Raw genomic sequence first — 13,444 nt, 5'->3', positions numbered from 1 at the left:
TGGACCACGACGGTCCCCCAGGTCGCTCCGGAAATCCCCCACGACATCCATCCAATCCCCAGCAACCCTTCCACTGCCTCTTGCACCCCAGGGATTGGAAACCATGCTTGGGACTCCTGTGATGCCTCTCGGATGGCTTCGAGAGCCAGGACTTCCTCTAACCCACCCTGGGACTCCCTCTACGAGCCCACCAAGCCGAATACCGACTCCAGCAGGTCCGTCAGCAGGCTGGGGGTCGAAAATCCCCACGGAAGGACCATACACCCCGACTACGCCAACGTCGAGATCGCCATCTCGGCGGCTGGAGACCCGTTCTGACATCTCCATGTCAGAAGCGAGCCAGAGGTCGGCACGGCCAGCGCAAGGGGAAGGATTGCGAGGGACAGGATTATCCGAAGGGTATTCCCAGACTGGAACCTTACCGTCCCATTTGACTACGACAGTGCACTACGACAGCAGCAGCAGATCCAGCAGTGTAGGGCGGAGGAAGAGCGAGCCCAAGAAGAGCTCACTGAGTACACTCAGGAGCAAGCCCAGCGGGAGTACGAAGAAGCCAAGTACGACCGACAAGGGCGAGCATGAAGGAGATGAGAAGACGCAGAAAGGATGGGCTCTGCCTCCCCTGCACAGTATGGGCTCCATTCCTCAAGGTCCGAGTCTCCCTTTAGAGAGCCGCCAACTGACGACGACCCCTGGACAGGACCAGGGAGCCCAGTCACTAGAAGCGAAGCCATCAGGAGAGGAGGACCTCCCCCTCCCGACCTACAGTACCCTAGTCGAACAGATACCATTGCATCCGACGCCGACTCTGTACTCGACGCCTATGGGCTCCGAGTACCCGACAACGCCCACGTCTCTGACCTTGCCCTCCAACGATTCCTTGGGAGTCGGGTCGCCCACCAGTTCCTTCTTCCAGAGTTCTACCGAAACTTTGGCCTCTATAGCGAGGAACTGGAGAGAGCAAGAACGGCAGGCAGAATGAGGTACTATGGAGTCTCACCCGTACCAGTCCAGCCCATCGCTGAAGGAGAAGCAGGACCCAGTAACGTCAGGGGGCTCCCCATCGACGCTACGACTCAGGCCCCTCACCTCCGACCAGCTCGCAGGCTCCCTCCTAGGGGAGGACAGCAAGGACAACGAGGACAGCAAGGACAATGAGGAGGGTGAGGAAGGCCCCTTTGATCCTCGATACTTTATGACATACGCAGGACAGCAACCAGATGAGGCAGCATTGAGGGAAGAAATCGAAAGAAGCAGGCAGAGAGAGTATAGGGAGTTATACAAGCAAGGAATGCTCTTTTTATGGAGAGATGCCAACTGGTTGGCATCTCCCCTGGGACTTGAGTATCGATACGCAGGTTCAATGGAGAAAAAACGAATTTTACAGTATGCCGCGATGGAACATGCCTGGAAGGAATATGGATGCCGGCACCCTGAGGACCCGCTTGGGCCGATGCCTCCATTCCAATCAATTAACGTTCAGCCGTTACCACGAACCCCACCCATCACACCAAAGAGAGCCGTATACACAGCACCTTCGATCCGAAGCATTGCCGAATCCGGCCAACGCTCCATCCCGAGTACGGCTTCTAGGCTTACCCAGACCCGAAAGTATCCCAGCGAATGCCAAGTCGAAGGCTTCCGGAACCCGTGGACTGGGAAGGGAAGCAGACTATTAGGAGCACAACCTCCCCCCGATGAAGCCGGACCCAGCGGAAAAGGAAAAGAACCCACCCAGGACGATCCCGAAGCCACACGACTAGGGTTCACGGTCTGGGACGGAGTCATCGTTCGTATCCAAGAAGCCAAGGGAAGCCCCGTCACCGACGATAACTCCCTGCACTCGTTCTCTGGGCCACCCATCGAATGGCGATGACCCCCCTTTGATGAATGGCCCAACCCCATGGGGGTGCTCCCGAAAAACACCCAAGTCCTCCAATGCCACCCAGACCTTCTCCAAAAACCCCGCCCCTTCAAAGGGGCCTCAGACGACATCGACCGATTTCTGGTCGACTGCGAACAATACTTTGAGGCATATATCGGATATCTCGGAACCGACATGAACAAGGTTGCATTCGCCGCCTCATATCTGGAAGAGAAGGTGAAGACCTGGTGGATCCTTATCTCCCCGAACTTCCGATCGACCACCTGGGGGCACTACCGGTACCTCTCGTGGGCGGTCTTTAAACAAATGCTTAACGACAAGTTTATTGACCCCGCGGTCCAAGAAGTTCACAAACAGAAAATCAAGGAGTACAAGATGGGGGACAAGGCGGCTACCGACTACTTCGACGAGCTGGAACGGCTCGCCAAATTGGCCAGCATACGAGAAGACGTCGCCAACGACGGAAGGATGGTGGAAGCCCTCAAGAGAGGAGTCCCCTCTTCATACCTCACGATGATCTCTGCCATGGGCGTCAAAATGCTAATGCCTGTCGGATATGATGAATGGAAGGAAAGGATCGTCGAGATGTATAAAGAGCAACAAAGGCAGAAAGCGGAGTCATCGACCTTACAGGACTACAATAAAAAGCCGACTCTGCTAACCTTGAGCAAACCGGGGCAAACTGCTGGGAAATCACAGGGGTCCTCGACGGCCTCCATCTACGGCACCCAGAAAACCGGAACGGGAACGACCTATACCGGAGCCAGCAAACCCATGGACATCGATAGGATGAAGAAGGAAGGCAAATGCTTCAATTGCAGACAAAAGGGGCACATGGTGAAAGATTGCCCGAAGAAAAAACGAACCCGCGAAGACATACAGGCCCAAATTGCGGAGTTACAGAAAGAAGACGAGGAACTGGGGAAAGAGACCAAGGTGGAGGAGGTAAAAAAGGAGGCCGACTAGTGCGCAATTCCACTAGGTCAGCCAGACAAGTTCACGGTGTGCCCATTCCAGCTGCTAGTCGGACTGATAGTACTTCTGTAGTTACTCCCATGCCTATGTACCAAGAGCATTCGAATATACCTGCAGTTGACACACATACCGAAGAATTGCAAAAACAAACTCAAGCACCTCCGGGCCGAACAGGGGTAGAGGACCCCACCAGATGGCTCCAACCATTTCAAACTGAATGGACCTGGAGGGCCATCAAGGAAGCCGTTAGCAGGGAATCCGCCAAAGCCACGTTGCGTGGATGGGTCCATCAAACAAGGACAGAGGAAGCCACGGATGAAGCCGTGGAAGGACTCAAGAGCTCCGAACGAAGCCGGGCCCTTGAGTGGCTAGACGAGTTAAAAGGGGCCCAGAAGTTCATCTGACGAGCCAAAACTCTGGGAAGGGACTTGACGACCAAAGCCTGAATCGAAACCCTCACTAATAGGACTGCCCACACTGTCACTGCCCTAATTGACAGCGGGTGCACTGGCAGTTCCATTAACTGGGTGTTCGTTCAAGAAAACCAACTCCCCACTCGGTCCACAGCCACCCCAATCCCTGTCTACAATGCCGATGGCACGAAGAATCAAGCCGGGTCAATTACCGAGTTTGTGGAACTCCGTATGACTATCAGAGATCATTCTGAGAGGATTGACTTGGCCGTAACCGATCTCGGGACAAAAGAATTGTTCCTGGGACACGACTGGTTGATCTGCCACAACCCACTAATCAACTGGAAGACCGGATGACTCACCTTTGCCAGATGTTGATGCCAAAAGATCCCGTTCGAGTTATCAGACGACGATCTGGAAGACAGGTGGGACGAGGAGATGGAGGATGGAGAGACCATCCTGGCCATCGATCTGCAGAAGGAAATCCACATTCATGCTGTACATCACGCCAATGCCCTTGCTGCAAAGGCCAACGAAGGGAGAGAAGAGAGGACGTTCGAAGAAATGGTGCCAGAATGGGCATGGGATTACCGGGACCTCTTCGAGAAGGAGAGCTTCGACGAGCTCCCACGTCCAAAACCTTGGGACCATGCCATAGAGCTGATACCAAATGCCAACACGAATCTCGACTGTAAAACCTATCCCCTCGGGATACAGGAGCAGCAAGAACTCGACAAATTTCTCGACAAAAATCTGTCCAGTGGGCAGATTCGACCGTCCAAATCCCCCATGGCCTCCCCCTTCTTCTTCGTTAAAAAGAAGGATGGGAAGCTGCAGCCGGTACAGGACTATAGGAAACTAAACGAGATGACTATCAAGAACCGGTATCCGCTGCCTCTGATATCGGAACTCATGGACAAACTCCGCAGCGCCAAGTATTACACCAAACTTGATGTCCGCTGGGGATATAACAATGTCCGGATCAAGGAAGGAGATGAGTGGAAGGCCGCATTCAGAACTAATCGAGGGTTGTTCGAACCCACCGTCATGTTCTTCGGCTTGACAAACTCCCCTGCCACCTTCCAGTGGATGATGAATGATATATTCAAGGAGCTCATCGCCACTGGGAAGGTCACCATATATCTTGATGATATCCTCATAATGTCGAAAACCAGGGAGGAACATCGCAAACTAGTCCGGCAGGTACTTGCCCTGATGAGGAAGCACAAACTATTCCTCAAAGCCGAGAAATGCGAGTTTGAGGTATTGGAAACCGAATACCTTGGGGTGATCATCAGCGAAGGAAGTATTCGCATGGACCCAGTAAAGGTTGCGGAGGTAATGGACTGGCCGACCCCAACCAAGAAAAAGGAATTACAATCTTTTCTTGGCTTCACCAACTTTTACAGGCGATTCATACGAGACTACAGCAAAATTGTCCGCCCCATGACACAACTCACAGGGAACGCCCCATGGCGATGGGGAACCCCACAACAACTCACATTTGAAGACCTGAAACGGTGACTGGTGGAAGACGTAGTACTCACCATACCATCCCAAGAAGGGAAATTCCAAGTAGAGGCTGACTCCAGTGAAGGAGCCATAGGCGCCGTATTATCCCAGGAGCAGACAGGAAAATGGCGCCCGGTTGCCTTCCTTTCCAAGGCGCTGACCGTAACCGAAAGGAACTACGAAATTTATGACAAGGAGCTACTTGCCATAATGCTCGCCCTTGAAGAATGGCGACACTATCTAATCGGAGCGGCCGACACTTTCGAAATATGGACAGATCACCAAAACCTTCGATATTTCCGTCAACCTCAAAAACTGAACCGACGACAAGCCCAATGGGTTACCGAACTCACGCAGTACCAATACACACTCCATCACAAAGCCGGGGTCGCCAACAAGAAGGCCGACCTCCTCTCCCGTCGTTCTGACCATGATCAAGGGGGAAGCGACAATGACGGAGTCATTATCCTACATCCTGAACACTTCCGAGCATTAATAATGCCTATGGAGGAGGAAATGCATGAGCGCATCAAAAGTGTGACACGAGACACGCATCAATGGGATCAGAAAATCGCCGCCTCGCTCAATCATGAACGAGGAATGACAAAGGAAGGCGGAATGATCTATTATGATGGAAGGATATATATTCCACACGACAAACACTTACGTGGAGAAATCATAGCCACCTGTCATGACCATGCCACAGCAGGACACCCTGGCATCGCCAAAACAAAGGAACTCGTCCTACGAAACTATTGGTGGCCCAAACTTGGCAACGACATCACAACATATGTCAAAGCTTGTGAAACGTGTCAAAGGGGGAAGGCTTCTACGCTACCTCAGTCCGCACCACTGCACCTGAATGAGGTACCAACACAACCATGGACCCACATTTCTGTGGATATGATCACAGGATTACCAGATTGCAATGGCTATGATGCAATCCTCATAATCGTCGACCGCTTCTCAAAGATGATCATACCAGTTGCATGCTCCACAGAGCTCACCTCAGAAGGATGGGCAAAGATATTGCGAGACGAAGTATACACCAAATACGGGATGCCACAAGTTGTCATCTCTGATCGAGGGCCACAATTCGTCTCAAAATTTCTTGATGACCTATACAAGTTGCTACAAATAAAATGCAACGCATCAACTGCCTACCACCCACAAACTGATGGGCAAACAGAATGGGCAAATCAGGAAGTTGAGAAATACCTCCGACTATTTATCAACTATCGACAGGACGATTGGGTGGAATGGCTAGCACTCATGGCCTTTCAACACAACAACAGGATTCACTCCGTGACAGGCTTCACTCCCTTCTTTGTCAACCATGGCTGACACCCCCATGTCACACAAACACTTCATCACAAAACAACGACTCCTGCATCCACACTCTTTGCCACAACACTGGAAAAGATCCATGCCGAAACCAAGACCGCACTAGAAAAAACAGCAGTCATGATGAAAAAACAATATGACAAACACCGATGTCCTGCCCATACATACCAAACCTATGACAAAGTATGGCTAGACACAATGAACCTGCACCTCCCCCGACCAAAACGCAAGCTGGCCGACAAACGCACAGGCCCCTTTCCCATTCTAGCAAAGGTCGGGGAATCTGCTTATAAACTCAAATTGCCACCGGCCTGGAAGATCCACAATGTCTTCAACGAATCCCTCTTGACCCCATACATTGCCCCAGCCTTCCCGAACCAGGAACAGCCTCCTCCACCGCCCCCAGATATAATTGACAACGAGGAGCACTACGAAATCGACCAAGTGCTAAATCATAAATTACAAAAAGTCAAAGCACATGGCAGCAGAATGACAACAACGGTTGATTATCTGGTCAGCTGGAAGGGCTATGGCCCAGAATCTAACCAGTGGATAAACGAAAAGTACATGAATGCCGATGACGCCATACATGACTATGAATTATCCCTTAATTAAGCCATCAGGACGATGGTCTTAAGGAGGGGGTAATGTTACAATTTTCTTTTTTTTTCTTCCTTTTTCTTTGTTTTACCCCTATCTATGCTGAGTCAGAAGGCACCAGACTGTGGGAAGCTTGATCAGCACAAAACTTCCATTAAAGTTACTATGACAGTCATGCCCAACAATGCACACAATCACCCTTTTATGTACAGTAACGACACTCAAGGACAATGAGCACTATAACCACAGACATGCATAATAAGCAGTAGTATAATTAGGAGACAACTGTACAGTATTTAAGGATGGATGCTCTCGCTGGTATACCCCAGCTTCGAGCTAAAGTTTATACACACCATTCTACCTCGAGTCCATATCTGACCTTGAGTCACACTGTGCGGATATACACAAGTGAACTCCGGTGATTCCTCGAAGTGCAAAGGAACACCTGTTTATCATGTGTATTTGTTCACGTGACGCTTGGGCCTAACAACCCATTGATTGGATTCAGGTCTGTACCCTTTCCAGCTGACCAGATAATCGACCGTGGTTGTCATACCGCCTCCTCTTGCTTTAATTTTGCATAGTTTATGGTTGAGGACCTGGTCGATTTTGTAATGTTTGTCATCGTCGACCAGTACTGGAGGCAGGGGAGGGGGCTTCTGCTGGTTGGGGAAGGCAGGTGTGATGAAGGGTGTGAGGAGTATTTCGTTGAACACGTCGTGAATTTTCCAACTTTCTGGGAGTTTTAGCTTGTAGGTGGTGGCGCCGACTTTGGAAAGGACACGGAAGGGCCCAGTGCATTTATCGGCCAACTTCCGTCGGGGTTGTGGGAGGTGAAGGTTTGTCGTGTCAAGCCAAATGAGGTCGTTGACAGCATAATTGTGTGACGGTTTCTTGTGTTTGTTGTACTGTTTTTTCATTGTAGCTGCTGCTTTCTCAAGTGCCGCTTTTGTCTCGGAATGTATGGTTTGCATTGTAGTGGCAAAATCTTTGGAGGCTGGGGTGGAGGCTTGAAGCTGAGTTTTTTGGGAAAGGTGGGGATGACACCCGTGGTTGACAAAGAATGGGGTTTTCCTGGTTGCCGAGTGTATGCGATTGTTATGCTGGAACGCAGCAAGGGCTAGCCATTCAGTCCAGTCATCTTGTCAGTAGTTGATAAATAGTCGTAAGTATTTTTCAACTTCCTGGTTGGCTTGTTCGGTTTGTCTGTCAGTTTGGGGGTGATATGCTGTGGATGCGTTTTGGTGAATGTTAAGAAGGCGGTATAGGTCCGTCATAAATTTCGAGACAAATTGAGGACCTCAATCGGAAATGATGACCTGTGGCATTCCATATTTTGCATAGACTTCGTCTCGGAGGATCTTAGCCCAACCTTCGGAAGTAAGTTCCATGGAGCAGGCGATCGGTATGATAGCCTTTGAGAACCGATCGACAATGACAATGATGGCATCATATCCTTGGCTTTCTGGTAGTCCCATGATCATGTCAACAGATATATGAGTCCATGGGGCACTGAGAATTTCATTCGGGTGTAAAGGTGCAGTTCGGGGTTGAGTAGATGTTTTCCCCCTTTGACAGGTTTCGCATGCCTTAACGTAGTTGGTGACGTCTTTGTCAAGTTTCGGCCACCAATATTCCCATAGTATCAATTCCTTTGTTTTTGCTATCCCTGGGTGTCCTGCCATCGCATGGTCGTGGTATTGTGTGATTACTTCCCCCCGGAGACTGGGTTCCCGGGGTATGTAGATCCGCCCATCATATCAGATCATTCCTCCTTCCATTGTCAGTCCGCGTTCGTGGTTGAGAGAGGGAGCGATCCGTTGATCCCATTTATGAGGATCACAGGTTGCACTTTTGATTTGTTCATGGATCTCAGCTTCTGTTGGCATAATCATCACATGGAAGTGCTCTGGTCGCAGGATCACTACCCTCTCGTTGTCTCTCCCCCCCTGATCGTGATCTGCCCTTCGGCTTAATAGGTCTGCCTTTTTGTTGGCGGTGCCCGGCTTATGATGCAAGGTGTACTGGAATTGAGTCAATTCAGTAACCCATCGTGCCTGTCGCTGGTTCAATTTCTGTGGTTGATGGAAATATTGCAGGTTTTGATGGTCAGTCCATATCTCAAAAGTTTCCAAGGCCCCAATCAGGTAGTGCCACCACTCCTCAAGTGCGAGCATGATGGCGAGCAGCTCCTTATCGTAGATTTCGTAGTTTCTTTCCGTGATTGATAATGCCTTGGAGAGGAAAGCAACTGGTCACCATTTCCCTTCTTGCTCCTGAGATAGGACGGTGCCGATTGTGCCTTCGCTGGAATCCGCCTCCACCTTGAACCTCCCATCGTTTGTTGGTATTGCGAGCACTATGTCTTCAGCCAACTATTGCTTGAGGTTGTTGAAGGCGGTCTGTTGAGGTAATCCCCAGGACCAGGGGGCATTACTGGTCAACTGTGTCATGGGTCAGACGATTTTGCTGTAGTCTCATATAAAACGTCGGTAGAAATTCGTGAAACTGAGGAAAGATTGGAGCTCCTTTTTCTTTGTTGGCTCCGGCCACTCTGTCACTCCCCTGACCTTCACAGGGTCCATTTGGATGCTTCCTTCTGCAATGATGACTCCAAGGTACTCGGTTTCCATGGTTTCAAACTCGCATTTTTCAGCCTTGAGGAAAAGTTTGTGCCGCCTCATGAGTTCAAGTACCTTCTGGGTTAGGGCCCGGTGTTCCTCTTTCGTCTTTGACATGATTAGGATGTCATCAAGATATATGGTGACCTTCCCGGTGGTGATGAGATCCTTGAATATATCGTTCATCATCCATTGGAAGGTTGCCAGGGAGTTGGTGAGACCAAAGAACATTACTGTAGGCTCAAAAAGCCCTCGGTTGGTCCTGAAAGCCACCTTCCATTCATCTCCTTCCTTGATACGGACATTATTGTATCCCCAGCGTACATCCAGCTTGGTGTAATATTTGGCTCCTCGGAGTTTATCCATCAACTCAGAGATCAAGGGAAGGGGATAGCGATTTTTAATGGTCATCTCGTTAAGTTTTCGATAATCCTGGATGGGTCTGAGCTTCCCATCCTTCTTTTTGACGAAGAAGAATAGTGACGCCATTGGGGATTTAGATGCCCGAATCCGCCCACTGGATAGGTTTTCGTCAAGAAACCTGTCCAGTTCCTGCTGCTTGGTGCTACTGAGTGGGTAAGTTTTGCAGTCGAGGTTGGCGTTCGCATTTGGGATCAGTTCTATGGCATGGTCCCATGGTTTCGGCTTGGGGAGTTCATCAAAGTTTTCCTTGGTGAACAGGTCTTGGTAATCCCGCACCCACAGAGGGACCATCTCCTCGAAGGTTTTCTCATCCTTTTGCTGATTGGCTCAGGCGGCCAGGTCATTGGCATGATGCACGGCTCAGAGGTGTATTTCCTGCTGCATGTCTATTGCCAGAATAGTCTCCCCATCCTCCATCTCCTCATCCCACCGGTCATCGGGATCTTCGTCTGGTAGTTCGAATGGGATCTTCCAGCATTTACACCTGGCGAATGTGATCCGACCGGTTTTCCAGTTGATAAGCGGATTGTGTTGTATCAACCAGTCATGCCCAAGGAAGACCTCCTTGGTTCCTAGGTCTGTGACCACAAGGTCGATCCGTTCCGTGTGATCTCCGATGGTTAACCGAAGTTCGATGAACTCGGTAATAGAACCTGCTTGGTTTTTTGTTCCATCGGCATTGTAGACTGGGATCGGGGCGGCCGTGGCATGGGTCGGGATATGGTGTCTCTCTATGAAGGCTCGATTAATCGAGCTTCCAGTGCATCCACTGTCTACCAACATGGTTACTTCGTGCACAGTTCGGTTGGTTAACATTTCGATCCTTGCTTTAATGATAAGGTCACATCCCATTGTCTTGGTTCATCGGACGAAGCATCGGGGTCCCTGAAGCTCATCGAGCCACTCCAAAGCTCGGCACCTTTCTGCCTCCTTCAGTCCGTTGATCATTTCGTCGACTACTTCTTCGGCTCTTGTTCGGTGTACCCAATTTTTGAGTACAGCCGTTGCTGCTGTGTCATCCTTTGCTTCCCTGATGGCCCTCCAGGTCCATTCGGTGTCAAAGGGTTTGAGCCATGCTTTGGGGCTCGCTGCCCCTGTTTGGCCCATGGGCACTTGAGTTGGTTTTTGCAATTCTTCGGTGTGCATGTCAACTGTGGGTATATTCGAATGCTCTGCATACATAGGCATGGGAGTAACTACAGAAATACTATCAGTCCGGCTAGCGGCTGGGATAGGCACACCGTAAACTTGTACGGCCGACTTAGTGGAATTGCGCACTAGTCGGCCCTCTCTTTTACCTCCTCTACTCGGGTCTCTTTCCCTAGTTCCTCGTCTTTCTTCTGTAGTTCAGCGATCTGCGCCTGGATGTCTTCACGGGTCCTTTTCTTCTTCGGGCAATCCTTCGCCATGTGCCCCTTCTGTCTGCAATTGAAACACTTTCCTTCCTTCTTCATGTGATCGATATCCATTGGCTTCCCGCTTCCAGTGTAAGTAGTGCCAGTGCTCGTTTTTTGCGTTCCATACAATGGAGAGGCTGTCGGGGTCCCCTGTGGTTTCCTGGCAGTTGTCCCTGATTTATTTGGGGTTGACGGGTTCTGCTTCCGGGGGGTATCCTGGAAGGTCATTGACTCTGCTTTCTGCCTTTGCCATTCCTTGTACATCTCTATGATCCATTTCTTCCATTCGTCATAGCTGATCGGCATCAATCCTTTGATGCCGATTGCTGAGATCATGGTGATGTAAGAGGAAGGGATGCCCCTCTTGAGGGCCTTGACCATCCTGCCAGAGTTGCCGATGTCCTCTCTGATGCCGGCAAGTTTTGCCAGCCTTTCGAGTTCATTGAAATAGTCCATCGCTGCTTTATCCGCCATTTTGTATTCTTTGATCTTCTGCTTATGTACCTCCTGTACTGCCAGATCAATGAATTTGTCATTTAACATTTGTTTGAAGACCACCCAGGAGGGATACCGATAGTGGTTCCTGGTGCTGGATCGGAAGTTGGGCAAGATCAGGATCCACCAGGTTTTGGCCTTCTCTTCTAGGTATGATGCGGCGAATGCGACTTTGTTCATATCGGTTCTGAGGTATCCAATGTATGCCTCAAAATACTGTTCGCAGTCGACCAGAAATCGGTCGATGTCATCTGAGGCCCCCTTAAAGGGGCGAGGCTTTCGGAGGAGGTCTGGGTGGCATTGGAGGACTTGGGCATTTTCTGGGAGCGCCCCCATGGGGTTGGGCCACTCGTCAAAGGGAGATCATCGCCACTCGATGGGTGGCCCTGGAAAGGAGTGTAGGGAGTGGTCATCGGCGACGGGGCTCCCTTTGGGCTCTTGGATGCGGACTATGACTCTGTCTTTAATTGTGAATCCCAGGCATGTGGCCTCTGGGTCATCTCGGATGGGTTCCTTTCCCGCCCTGCTAGGTTCGGCCTCGTCAGGAGAAGGCTGTGCCCCCAGTAGCCTGCTCCCTCTTCCAGTCCATGGGTTTCGGAAACCTTTGGTTCGGCAATCACTGGGGTATCTTCTGGTTTGTGCAAGCCGAGAAGCCGTACTCGGGATGGAGTGTTGGCTAGACCCGGTTATGCTTTGGATTGAAGATGCCATGTATACGGCTCTTTTTGGGGGAACGGGCGGGGTTCGTGGTAAGGGCTGGATGTTTGTCTGGGATTGAAATGGGGGCATTGGCCCGAGTGGGTCCTCGGGATGTCGTCGCCCATATTCTTTCCAGGCGTATTCCGTCGCAGCATACTGTAAAATTCGTTTTTTCTCCATAGAGTCGGTGTATTGATACTCAAGTCCTAGGAGAGTTGCCAACCAGTGGGTGTCTCCCCATAAAAAAAGCATTCCCTGCTTGTATAGCTCCATGTACTCTTTCTGCCTGCTCCTTTCAATTTCTGCCCTCAGTGCTTCTTCGTCCGGTCGTTGTCCTGCGTATGTCATAAAATGTCGAGGATTAAAGGGGCCTTCCTTGCCCTCCTCGTTGTCCTCGTTGCCCCCGCTGTCCTCCCCTAGGAGGGAACCTGCGAGCTAGTCGGAGGTGAGGGGTTTGAGTCGTAGCGTTGACAGGGAGCCCCCCAGTGTTACTGGGTCCTGCTTTGCCCTCGGTGATTTGCTGGACTGGTGTGGGTGGGACTCCGTGGTACCTCGTTCCACCCGTCGCTCTTGCTCTCTCCAGTTCCTTGCTATAGAGGCCGAAGTTTCTGTAGAACTCCGGAAGGAGGAACTGGTGAGCGACTCGGCTTCCCAGGAATCGTCGGAGGGCGAGGTCGGAGACGTGGGCATTGTCAGGTACCCGGAGCCCATAGGCGTCAAGGATGGAGTCGACGTCGGATGCGATGGTGTCTGTTCGGCTGGGGTACTGTAGATCGGGAGGGGGAGGCCCTCCTCCCCTCCTGATGGCTTCGCTTCTGGTGACCGGACTCCCTGGTCCTGTCCAGGGGTCTTCATCGGTTGGTGGCTCTCTGAAGGGGGATTCAGACCCTGAGGACTGGAGTCTGTACTATGCGGGGGAGGCGGAGCCCATCCTCTCTGCGTCTTCTCGTCTTCTCTGTGCTCGCCCCTGTCGGTCATACTCAGCTTCCTCATACTCCCGCTGGGCTTGGTCCTGGGTGTACTCAGCAAGCTCTTCTCGAGCTCGCTCTTTCTCTGCTCTACACTGCTGGGCCTGCTGCT

Source organism: Guyanagaster necrorhizus (genome assembly GCF_019112545.1).
Source record: "Guyanagaster necrorhizus MCA 3950 unplaced genomic scaffold BT62scaffold_34, whole genome shotgun sequence".
NCBI classification, from domain to species: domain Eukaryota; kingdom Fungi; phylum Basidiomycota; class Agaricomycetes; order Agaricales; family Physalacriaceae; genus Guyanagaster; species Guyanagaster necrorhizus.
This window is presented reverse-complemented; position numbering follows the sequence as displayed.